The sequence below is a fragment of the Meleagris gallopavo genome, chromosome 3 (assembly GCF_000146605.3).
Source record: "Meleagris gallopavo isolate NT-WF06-2002-E0010 breed Aviagen turkey brand Nicholas breeding stock chromosome 3, Turkey_5.1, whole genome shotgun sequence".
Taxonomy (NCBI): domain Eukaryota; kingdom Metazoa; phylum Chordata; class Aves; order Galliformes; family Phasianidae; genus Meleagris; species Meleagris gallopavo.
Window position 1 is genome coordinate 11,599,354 of NC_015013.2, and position 13,267 is coordinate 11,612,620.

Below are 13,267 nucleotides of genomic sequence, written 5' to 3' on the forward strand. Positions count from 1 at the left end.
AAAAAGAAAGAAAGAAAAGAAAAGAAACCAGAACTGAGAAAGGGTAGTTGATAGGAACAGAGGTCCAAGGTTTCCCACAGCACAGTAATGGATATGACCTTTAATATTGAGGCCTTTGGATCAAATTTAAGTTGGCATTAAAATTTTCTAATAAATTCCCTGCTGAATCTCAGTATTTTTTTCCTGTAATTTAATTCAATAAGGTCACAATAAAGCAAGTGCTGTCTGTGCTATTGTAATTGCTCTCAGCAGGCTGATAATATTATTGCAGGGAAGTGCCAGTTACTGTGCTTTTATTTCTTTCTTCGAGCATTCTCCTTCCTACATGCTTGCTCCCCTTGCTCTCAAGTCTACTCTAAGTAGGAAATGAAGCTGTTTTAAATGCCATTTGCTTCCCATTTTAAGATGTTTTTGTAGTAATGCCTTCTTTAACCTCTTCAGCAAAAGGATTAAAATTGTAGCATGAAATAGAGGCTTCTAACTCCCTCCCTTAATTTTCATTCAACTTTTGTGATTAGATTTGCCACACAGTGCTCTGATCATTTGGGCTTGATGCTTTTGGAGTTATGAAATAATAGGTGTACAGCTAAAATAGATTCTCTTGAGCATGTGGGGAGAGACACCAAATAACCACTACCCTATGTTTCATAGATTACTGACACTTTGCAGTTGTGTACTTGAGGTCCTGCCCTTGTAAATTAATACTGGATCTTCTTACACAACATGACTTTCAGAACAGCATGATTTGTGTGTTATTTCTTGTACAAAATGCAAATTTATGCTTAGCATGCTGCTTTTAGATCTGAAACTGTTGTCTGGATTGTGAATAGATCAGCTCAATAAATAAATGCAAATACAGAGTGCTGTGATCATGATTCTCTGTGTAATTCTGTGCAGCTCTGAGAGACAGTAGATATAATCATTATAGAATCATTTCTGTTGAAAGGACCCTTAAAAGCCATCTAGTCCAACTCCCCTGCAATGAACAGGGACACCTATAGCTAGATGAGGTTTCTCAGAACCCCATCCACTCTGATCTTGGATGTCTCCAGGGACAGGGCATCCTCCACCTCTCTGAAACCATTTCCCCTTGTCCTGTCTATCTATTTCTCCTCTGTCCTCTTCTTTCTTACAGCCCCTTTAGATCCTGAAAGGCTGCTATCAGGTCACCCTGGCACCTTCACTTTTCCAGGCTAAACAGCCCCAGCTCTCAGCCTGTCTTTGTGTGGGAGGTGTTCCATCCCTTGGATCCTTCTCTTTCCTCAGTACAACCAATAGTTCAGGGCGTTGCAGTCTGAAACAGCCTGTCTGGTCATAGCTGAATGCTCCTGCCTGGTACCCCATATCTGGTTTCTCTCAGCCTTCACAGCTGCCCATCTTCATCTTGAGGCCCATCATCTTACCCTTGCTCTCTGTCTTTCCCCAGGACCAAGAATTTCATACCTCAGGTATCACACATGGAGTTATTTTTTGCATCTCCAATCACATGGAGGCATTTACAGTTCACTGCTCGTGGCATCCTTTGCTGTCAAACAAGGCAGTCTCTGACTGTAACAGAAGAAAATTAGCATTCAGCTGCTCATTTGCATATTCGGCCTAATGACTATGTATGTACAGTTGGATGTGTCCTGTTGTGCACAGACAATTAATTGGAAATGAGAAGTAAGAAGAAGTGCTTTACAGAAGTAATTCCAATTTTGAAATGTCTGTGTCAGTAGCTGAAAAACAGGTGATGAACAATTGAAAAAATGGATGACTGAAGTTATGAAATGTTATGACTGAAGGTCAAGATTTTTTTTTAATTGCTGATGATGTCTAAAATCATAGAGTATATCCCAAGTTGGAAGGGACTCACAAGGATTATTGAATCCAACTCCTGTCTCCACACTGCGCCACCCAAAAATCAAACCTTACATGTAAGTGCATTGTCCAAACACTTCTTGAATTCTATCAGACGCCATGACCACTGCCCTGGGGAGCCTATTCCAGTGCCTGACCCTTTCTGGTGAAGAACCTCTTCCTTATATCCAACCTGACCCTCCCCTGTCACGGCTTCATGTTGTTCTCCCGGGTTCTACTCTTGGTCTGCTCTTAGCCATGGATCGTATGGTGCTATAAGGATGAATGCCACAGTGTCAGCGTGCTTCATGAACTTGAGAGATCAAAATTGTCACTTCTGCAGTGTGTGCAGCTGAGCAATAAGACTAGGGGGAATGGCCTGATTGGACATTAGGAAACATTCCTTTTCTGAAGGAGAAATCAGGCACTGGAACAGGCTGCCTGGGGAGGTGATGGAGTCACTGTCCGTGAAGGTATTCAGGAAACATGTAGGTGTTGTATTGAGGGACGTGGTTTAGTGGGGAGATATTGGTGGTAGGTGGATGGTTGGGCTGGATTATCTTGCAGGTCTTTTCCAACCTTGGTGATTCTGTGATTCCTAGTGATCATTGATGTATGTGGAGATTGTTCCTGATCGATAACCGCTCATTGCTTTTCCTTTATGACCTACCCATTTTAATTTCTATTTCCTGCTGCTGTTTGAAGGAACTCTTTTCTGGCACCAGAGATGCAACACAGCAGCATGGTGTTGGCCTGAAACACTTCAAGAAGCTTGATTGCGATTCCTGCTGTGGTTTGAGCTTATGGTTTCTGAGAAAGGTTAACATTGCTCTGAATCATAGTGACACATGATCACGTTGTTGCTTTATGAATTAAATAATGAAACATTTGTGTGTGGAAGTTCCTGCTATAAATAATAGTTAGGCTGTGCTTTAAAGAAATCAGAATCTGTATTACATGATAGATCTGGAACTTGTTTTCCAAGCTTGACTTTCTGTCATAAGGAAAAGTCTTTCAGAATCCAAATTTATTGTATTTAGTCTGTATACTAACTGCAGAAACACGAATAATCAAATACCTAGCATGACTTATTTCAACTAAACAAATAATCAGGCTTGAGCTATTTAGAGAAAAGGTTCTGTATATTCTGTATATGGAATGACTTTTCCCTTGGTTCTCCTTTGGATCTCAGCAGTGCACTGGTTAAACAAGCAAAAATAAAACCAGCATTCTTTCCACTTCTTGGCAGTTCACCTGTATAAATTGCTATTAGCCTGAAGTTTCTAAGGTTCTGTACAAATTGTAATAGCACTTGTGAAACAGTCTGTCTTTACATCTGTCAAATAGCGTATATTTAGCATTTATCTTATCAGCCTAAATACAGCATTTTAAAACCCCATCCCTCTCGCAACAAATTTCAATTTTACATAACAATTTTACCTTGCATTTTACAATCACACATCTAACTCTGGAACATGGGACATGGATGGTAGGCAAAGAAGCACATTTAAGTTAACATCTGGGGTTGTGGGTGGGTTTTTTTGTTGTTGTTGTTGAAATACAGAGATAGAAGTTCAGCTTGTTTTTAATTTCTCATCAGGATGTCATTGCAAAGTTTCATCTCTTTTTCTTGCACAGACAATAAACATTGAGTAGATTTGACTCTGTGGTCAGGGAAGACTTTGTGTTCCTTCCTGGCATTTTAACTTGTAATATTGTTATGCATACTTGCAAATTTTTCTCTCTGCAATGCTGTCTCACAAGAATAGTGTTCAGCAGCTTCCAACTGTGAACCCTGGAGATCAGAACACCTTTTTGCTGCAATAAAGCCCATGAAATACTTCCCATACCATCTATCATTTTTGGAAGTACTGAGAGCTTGATTTCCTGATTTAACATGTGATTTATCTTTGCCATTTCTTCTTAGTAATAATGGGGGCATTTCAGATTTCTCTTTGATTTGTTTTGTTTTTGTGGTTTGTTTGTTTGCTGCTTTTATTAATAGCATTGAACAAGCAGAGCAGTTGGTAGAAATCACATTGAAGGGGGAAATTCTGCATCACTGGGATCTATTTCAGCAAAATCTGTGCTGGACGTGATCCTGTAGTTAAAATAATCAAGTGCAGACACTTTTTGGAAATGCTAGGGCTTGAGATAGATGCAAAAAGACTATCAAGACCTGATATCTATCATCTGATCACTTAGACTTTTACCTGTGGTTTCCTGGCATAATTATTTATCCTAGGATTCATCAGAAGGTAAAATGCAAACAAAGCAGTAAACATTTCCTGTGCTGTTTCTGTGCTCAGCACTCATTATTAAGATGATTATGGATACAGGAGTTTTGCTTTCACTGGAGCTGCTCGTGCAGTTCTGTTCCTGTCTGTGTAGTCAGTCTGTCCTTATTCTGCACTGTGCTATGCTCTCCTCTCTTTGTGCTTTGTGTGTGCTCATCCACTACCAAATTATTTTAAACCTTAATTTAAGTCTTATTGTCCTTCAAGTCAGATCTCCAAAGGAGAAAAAACAGTAGAGGAGCTTGTGAGCAAAAGAAGGCTACTGTAAGAGGCGGGGGGGGGGGGTGCAGGTCCTAAAATACCAAGCCACGTCTGTCTGCCTTTGATCCAGCTGTCTGCTTTGCCAGTCTGTGTCTCTGGGTCTCATTTGTATTGGTTGTGAATCAAGTAAGGCAACAAGACACTTCAAGAGCCTGAAAGCTTGCAAAGAGGAGAATGAGTTGATGATGTTCCTTGCATTAATATACCTGTGCCCTATTATCACATTTAGGAGGCTGTGTTTAAAATTATACTGAGATGCTGTTTTTAGTATCCCACTGAGGAAGAGCTCACATTCTTTGTTTAAATCTGTGCTGTGCTATTGGGCCATTTTTAGAAATGTGTTTGTTGGAAAACATTTCTGCTGGGTTTTGAGCAGAGATTCAGGTTTGGGAGTAATGGTCTGTTTGAAAATTCACCATCATTGTTTATCTGTGATTATGAAAGCATAGAGAAATTTAGGGATAGCGGGAATGGAAAAATTCCTTTTATAAAAAGCTTGCCTGTATTGCAACAACGTATATTTAGACTCAAACATTTCATTACTAATGTAGTATTTGCAAAAATACACCAAACCTTTGGTTTCTAAGAGCACTTAGTTTTTAAGCATACTACATTTTTTGTGTTATAGATAACAACACAGTTATTTGGTCTGTTTCTGCTATTTGCTATTTGCTGATGAAAAGGACAAGGGATTTACAGTTCTGCAGCAGACAGTAATGCTACCAAGACAGGCAGCCAGCCAATCCCAAGTTTGTGTGACACTGAGCAGCAGCATCCAGGCAGCGGCTCTGCACAGTTCGTGGTGCTGCTCAGCCCACCTCTGTCTCTCTGCTTCCCTTTCCCATGTGAGGCTGTGCTCCTGTCCTTGTTCATCTCTAGCAGGAGGTGAAAGAGGAGTACAGAGCTACTCCAGGCTTGGAGTTGATAAGGATCTCTGTGTCAGGGTACAGAAATCCTGTATCACCCACAAGCAGAAGGATGCTTGTACCACCATGCATTTTGCAGATTGGCAGCTCTTCCTTGACTCAGAGGGAGATGAATTTCTGGTTTCTACAGTGAGAAAAGGTGTTGTAAGAGACAGTTATGTGTTTGCTGTGTTGTCCTTTCTGATGGGTACCTATTTCTTTCAAAGCTGTCTTTGAGCACTTACAGTAAGGCAATGAAAGCATGCTGTTGTAACTTGCCTCTTAATAAACAACATCAGATTTTTCTCCCGTGGGAGAATAGTTGCTGACGTAGTCTTTTTGTTTGAAAGATTGAAATACTTATGTGAGAGCCACGCTATTGTGGAAGAAAATTCTAGTGATCTGTAGTATATTTCTGTAATAACTGATATTAAATGGTACTCGCCAAAAACAGAAGGGCAATTCCATGGCTAAAGAATGAATGTGAAGAATGTGATGCTGGGAAGAAGGTCTCTCCTGAGAAGAAAGAAAGTATTTCAACAGTATTAATGAAATTTTGCAAAGGTAAATATCAGCCCTTTGTTCTATAGCTGAGTGGGAGTGAGGTGCATACTTAGGTGTTCAGAAAAGAACCACAAGTATGCTCCATAAGATACTTGAAAAGGATGAGATAACAGCGTATGTAGCATCAAGAAACCGAGATTTAGAATATTACCAATTCTTGTGGTTTTGGCAGAAACTTCAATGATGTAGAAAATTGTTTACCCTTCTTCTCTTTACTCGCACTCTTGGATTCTCCATTTTTAAAACAGGTAAATTTCCAGTTGCATATACAACAAGGGTGTTTTAAGGCTTGCATAATATGAAGACACTTTTTGATGTTGGGTGCTGTATGTTTTTCTTTCAGGAAATGTTCTTCAGATTTTTCAGTTCTGCATTAGAGAGCTTGCAGTGGTTGGATTAAAAGTTCATATCTGTTTTGAATGTGTTCCCAAGGGTCCTGAAGAGGTTACTTTAATTCCTTATGTAATCTGTGAAGAAATTCAAGTTCACTTTATCCTTTTTCTGCTCCAAGTTAGCTTCTGTGTCTATCCATGTGAAGCTATGGATACCTAGCAAATTGTTCTTCAAGAACTTGTGAGCATAGATGATGAATTTCCTGGTTATTGTAGGTAGATTTTGGCTGTTACGATACGTAATGTCACAGGAAGAATGTACTGCTATAGGCTACCTGGAAAAAACAACTAATCCAGCTTTTACATTTTAGAATCATCGAATCATCATAGAATCAGAGAGTGGCCTGGGTTGAAAAGGACCACAGTGATCATCTAGTTTCAACCCCCTGTTGTGTGCAGGGCCGCCAACCAGCAGACCAGGCTGCCCAGAGCCACATCCAGCCTGGCCTTGAATGCCTCCAGGGATGGGGCATCCACAGCCTCCTTAGGCATCCTGTTCCAGTGCTTCACCACCCTCCGTGTGAAAACTTCCTCCTAATATCTAAACTAACCCTCCCCCATCTCAGTTTAAAACCACTTCTCCTTATAGAATCATAAAAAAACACTTCCCCTTATAGAATCATAAGGTGTGTTTATTTGAACGTGGAGGTATTGGGAAGAAGAAAAATAGAGCATTGTTAGCCATACTGTTATTTTGGAAGAATCCACAGTATCTTACAATCACCAGTACATAGAAACATCAAGCTAGAAATTTTAATCATTTTCTTAGTGCTTTCATGTGCAAAGCTAGCTTGCAGTTGACCTCAGTCATAAGGTGGCTGGACTTTACCTCCTTAAAACGTTCTATAGCAGAGGTTTCTTTACACCTTGTCAAATGATGCCAGAGACTTGAGCATTAGGCATCTTGCATGATTACTGGATACAGAGTAAACTGTGTTATACCTCTGCAGAAAATTGAGCCTGCTTTTTCTCTGCATTTCTGCTTTCATTGCCCTGACTGGATCCCAGAGTGCTTAATGTTATTTTATATATCAGTATTTCAGGAAATTGATTTGTGTTATGTTTGTATGTAAAGGGTGACTGAATTTTTTTTTTCTTGAAGTAAATTTGATGCATAAACTTTACTTAAAGCACACCTCAACTCAATTTTGTGGAATTGGATAGGGCTTCTTAGTTTTATTTATTTGTTTGCGTTTTGTTCTGCACTTTGTAAGGTATGTTTTCATAATTTTGCTCAACAAGGTCTATCAAGACACCCTAAGGCCTGGTGCCTTTCTAGGAGGCTTTGGCTTGTTATTGGCTTTATTTTTACTATATGAACCTGATTGTACTCGTAAACAGAGCTGTAAAAGTACAGTAAATTACAGCTTTAGAAATAGTTATTTTGGTATTTGGCGGATTTTTTTCTGTCTGGCTATGAATTCCTCAATTTTTTTTTTTTTAATTTTCTAATTCTGTCCTCCAAACGTGGTACTAAGATTTAGAAAGTGGTGTAGATATAAGAAGTATCTTTAGCAACGGAAAAATATTTGGGGAAAAAAATAGTGGATCTTTTTTGAAGAAATATATGGAAGAGGTATGTGGAGAGACAGAAACACTCCTTTTTCTGATTCACTGAAAGAAAAACTTGAGAGGAATGCCTTAGCAGAAGAAAAGTAGCATAGCTAAAACTCAACAATTTAAAAGAAATTCTGTATGAGCTCATCATAAGTGACGCATGTTCCGCAGACTTGTCAGTCTAGGTTTCTTTTTCCTTTAGAGAAGCAAAAATCCTTATAATTTTTTTTCTTAGGCTACATGACATTCTTCGTTGTCCAACAACTGACTCTTTGCTGTACTATGGCATGCCAATGTTTAGCATACTAGTGAGACTCAGTCCTCTGAATTCTTGTAGACCAAATTATGGAAAGTCAGGTAAGAGGCATTTTTCTTTATTATGTTGCCCAGATTTCAATTGCACACAGCCAGTGTACAGATGCCTTGTAAACTTTGTGATAAAAATGTGCAATATAATAATACTGAAAAGCCACTTACTCAGCTTACTATTAGCACAGCCAATTCCATGATCCAATATTTGTTGTACGGTGGGCACGGGGACTCCCTGTGTAATGTGTACTGGGGCATGTTGCTGGCTAAGAATTTGGTCTTTTGTGCATGAAGTGTCTTATACAGAAAACAGCAAACACAGTGGGCAGCTGTTAATCACAGTTTGAACAAAGGGAGATCCACTGATGGTTCTCTTTGGTTGTATTGGAGCACTGATGATTTTTCTTAAGGTTGAAGGCCAGAAGGACAAATCACATAGGTTTTTGAAACCTCTGCAACTCTATCCTGAATTACTATTGCCAGTACTATTTCCACTACTGTGTTAACAAGAATCAGCAGGAACTCATTCATTTAGTTTGCAGAACTACAGCCTACTCCTAATAGTAGCATTCGCACTTGATTTATGGTTTTGTTCTTTCATGAATCAGGTCTGCTCTCTTGCACAGGAAGTAGTTACAGAGAACTTTCGGATTTTAAGCCTATGTGTTTTATGGAATCATAGAATCAAACGCCAGAAAATTTCAGTCAGCTAGCAAAGGGGAATGGTGACTTCTTTCTGGAAAGTTCTGCAGGTGAGAATGACTAAAAGAACTCCTCAGTCTTAGCTATAGTGGAATCCAACACTTACCATAGAAAGTCAAAAGTAAAACATAAAACATAAAACAGTAATGGATCCATCATCTTATACCTAAAGCCAAAGTTGTGATTCATACCTTGTTTCTATAAAATTGTGCTCGTTTAATTTTTTTTAATTTTTTTCTAGTGGAAGTAGAAGGTGAGACATAGTTTTGAACTTTAGTTTGTGGAAAGCTGTGTGTGTTTCATCGTAGTTGCAGGGACAGCTTTGACAAGTCAAAGTGCTTTGTTATCATTTTCAATGCCACCCTTGCCTGTCATAATGAGAATGATGCCTTTTTGGTTACTGCTTTTTCCCAGCCCAAGCCAGCTGCCTCCAGGTAGACCTTTTTTTGGGAAAGATCAATCATAGAATTGCATTTATCTCTCTTGGGAAATTCAGTGTGTGTGAGTAGTAAGTACAAACACCAGTGGAAATTTACTATTTCGAATTTTTCACTGACTGGAAGATTTCTTAGTGATCCTTGTCACTTTGACAACAATGTATAAATAGCACTCTTTATAGCTTAAATAAACAGCCAAGCATTTTTAGTAATTATCAGGCACTTCTCTCATATCTAGGATTGTTACTCTAGATGAAGTTTATAATAAGTATGTTGTCCTGAGAATGCAGGTAATTTATGATGCAGCCAGAGGTGTAATTGTTCCTTGAATAAAGAGAGGCTTTTAGCTTCCAGGATAAAGTATGTTTCATGAATATGAATGCTAATGACTGAACGAAAGAGCAAACTGGAGGACAGTTGTTTATATCCTGTCTAAGCTGGCCTATGGCCACATTAACATCTGTAAAAGATTTAGAATATAGTTAGAATAACAGTAAAGATCTCCTCTTCTCTTTCCATACTCTTCCGAACCCTTTTAAAACAAATATGTGTAACTGAAAGGGTGAAGGACAGTTGCTTACTTTCTAAAATTTACTGGAGACTTTAAGGAAAAGTGGAATGTAATTGCAATCAGTGCTGTTTGAGAAGTAGTGATAGATTGCAATCGAATGGTTTGAGGCTATTAATTGCAATGAGATTATATTAGTTTGGATACTTCTGGTGTCAGGTGCTTGAAATATTAGTTATTTCAAAGATGAATTGGATTATAAATTATTAGCAAATCTGTACTAAGGTGATTAAACCCACTTGTAAACTGTCAAACACAGGTACTATTTCAAGTTATACTTCAGACTGTTGTATATTGGAAAGCAAGTCAGGAATTAAGTTTAGGTGTTATATGGGGATATGTGGATTAACTGTTTTACTTCTGAGACTGAATGTTTCCTGGGCTTTCTGCCTTCTTAATGACCTTTTTATTTGGTTTAGCTGTGCAGTTTTTCAATTCCATTGCTAGCCTTTACATCTGACTGGAGAAGTTGTCCTAGAGAAGCTGCTTCTCTAAGGAGACTTAAAACTCTCTTGACCACTTGGGGGAGATAAAAAACAGCAGATTTGTGCAGCCCTCAAACAGGTCACAAATACAGGAGTGGCATCCTAGAATTTCTGCTCTATTATCTATTATTGCTAGACAGTGCTGTTATCATTTCAGCAATACGTTTGCCCTGTAGGAAGGATGAAGCACATCACCCTGCAAGGGGCTTCTTGGGTGTAGCATCATGTGTCATTCTTCTCATCAGTCAGATGTTCTTTGAGGCAAATACAGAATTGCTTAATGGCTTGGTATTGAATTTTAAGTTCAAGGAGTGGAAGCAATTGAAGCTGAGGAATGGTTCAATAGTTTAAAAGTCCTTTTTGTGTAGCTACTGGATTTTGCCATGCGTTCATATTCTTACATGCACACAAGAACAGAATTCCAATCCCCTGTACAAGGTAACTAAACAAAGCCTAGGAGGTCTAACAGCATATACATCTGAAGCAGAAAAGCCAGAGGACGCTTTTTTTTCCATTTATTTTCTCCTGTCAGTATTCTATCATTCCAAGTTTGAAGCCTTGTCACTGACAAATTGTCTGTAATGTGTGGGTATTTGCAGGACAGTTAGTAGAAGTATAGGCATTTTACACAACTATTTTTACTGCTTCATTTTTACATAAAACATTTGTTACAGTTCATTATGAAACTTGGCATTCTGGATACTCTATGTACTATTAAAAGCACAGTCATCCATGGGAGAGATAGTCCCCAGCAGCGGCCTGGTGATAACTAGAATAATAAACAGGTGTAGTTGATGTAAAGCAAAATTTTTATGACTCTGCAGTTCTTCCTAATTGCCTGAACTGGAGTTTGGGGACAGGAGGGCTCTCATTTTCATTCTCCTTTGATTTTTCTCTTGTATTCATTCTGCTTCTATTCCTTTTCAGCTATTTCTTGGAGTCAGGTATCAGTTGGGTCCTCCTCACCCTGCCGTGTACTTGACATTTGGTCTGTGCTCCAAGTACCACTCCCTTGCAGAGTAACTCCTGCGGACTTGCTCTTAAACATGTTCTTGCTGATTAACGTGATGATGGTGTGGTGTTTCTTAAGTGACCTTGTATCCTCTTACGCTATAGGAATGAGTCTTGATCTGATTTTTTTTTTCCTTCTGGACTTTGCTTGAGACCCTGTGGCCCTGCAAGTTGTGTTTGAGGCTCATAAGCCTTGAGACAAATTGAGATCTTCCCGAAGTTGAGTCAGTTCTAATGAGGAAACTCAAGGACACATTTAAGAGATCTATCAGTGCTCCAAACACAGTCTTTTTCCAAAGTCCCTCCCTGCTATTGAAACTTGTGCCCTGTGATGACTTCTCCTCCTCCTCCCTGTGGCACCAGCATGAATCTTTCTTCTGCATCTTGTCACAGGGAAGATCACCTGGCTGCTTGCTGGGAACAGCCAAAGTGTCCACAGAACTTCTTGGCTCCCTGCCCAGATACCCCAGGAATCAAACCTCTGCTGCGTTGTAGAGCTGCCTATAGGTGATGCGCTGTTTGCAGACTTGTTCTGTAGATGCTAAAGACTCCAAGATCCCTCTTCTTTGTAAGCTACTTCCATAGGTCGCGTGTACCTGAGCTCCCTGGGCTGGCCCTCCCTTCCCACCAGGTGCCCAATCACTGGTTCAAGCCATGACTTAGCATTTCCATGACACTGTTATTTCAGTAGTTCTGTCAACCAAGAAAATGTTAGCTCCATGAAGTATTGTTACTTATGCATGTTTTTAAATACTATAACTAGGTGCAACAAATCATTTTGCATCTCTTAAAGTTAATCCAAAAAAATTGCACATATCACACATTTAACATGTGTGGGTAATTGAGAGAGGTAACGTTTCACTATGTGACTGGTGGAATTAATAACTGTGCATGTATGATTTGTTGTGAGAATGGGGTCTGGTTTGGTTTTAAACTTTTTTTAAATCCATAAAATGAACTTCATAGGTAGTTCAGTTTAAGGGAAAAAAAAAAACATACTCCTTTTCTTTCAACCTCAGAAGTAAAAGACTAAAAGCTTTGCATGCTCAGTACAGACATAACATCCTCAACCATGTTTTGTCTTCTAATTCCTTGTTTTGTTTTACTTTCTTTTCTACACATTTATATCTTTTTCAGTCAAATATTTTGTGACTTTTAATCTCTCTTAAGAGCTGAACATAAAATAACACACTGATTATGCTAATGGTAACAGGTAAAAGAGCTGTTAAGGTAACCATTTGTCCTTCAGTGATGATGTGTCCCAAGTTTTCAACAAACACTGGAGATCTGTGCTGCTTTATGTTCTGTAGGGGAGTGATGTGTCCAGTGGAAATAATTGTCAGTGCTCCATTTCTACAATTACATTTAATTTTCTGAATCCTCTCTAGCTGTAGGTACCTGCAGTGGAGCAGAAGATGGGATGCTTTTGATGGGAAAGAAGAGCAGACCCTATAATTTCCTATACATTCTATGTCAGTTACACTCCCATGCCTGCCTGCAGGCAGTGCTTGCTAAGGGGATTTCAAGCATTTTATGTCACCTATGTTGCTCAGTCACATAAAGCTGTGATTGAGTCCTCACTTTACAATCTTTTAAGCTGATCCCCTAGTGAGGAAGATCAATCATCATTCATAACATCACAGTCTGGTATTTAGGTGTAAGAGTGATGTCCCTTGATGTGTCAGCGTTTTGCCAGTGCTCAGCACGAAGGAGGAATTTTGTCACTTTGCTTTTTAATCTTGGTCACACTTTCCTTAATGCTGTGTAAAAATTCCTCTGTATCATTATGCTCAGTCATAAAGTGCATGGTATAGGTGATGTTTCAGTAGGGGAAGGACATGCTGGAGCATTACGCTTTGTAATCACGCTGCATGTCTTTTCTCAGGAATGGGGGAACACCCTTTGTTTTATTGATATCTTGGTGTTTTGGTGTTGGTTTT

The 13,267-nt window shown here is 39.1% G+C and overlaps 1 protein-coding gene across 3 annotated transcripts in view; it reads left to right on the forward strand.

The window, feature by feature from the left end:
* Nucleotides 1-13,267, forward strand: part of LYRM4 (LYR motif containing 4) — a 79,735-nt gene that overhangs the window by 33,608 nt on the left and 32,860 nt on the right. Inside the window, exon 3 of one of the 3 annotated variants that reach the window (XR_002113004.2) lies at nucleotides 8,051-8,172. The exons of the other annotated variants lie outside the window; for them this stretch is intronic. The gene's annotated coding sequence lies outside the window, so the exon portion shown is untranslated. The remainder of the gene's footprint in view (nucleotides 1-8,050; nucleotides 8,173-13,267) is intronic. 3 annotated transcript variants of the gene reach the window in all.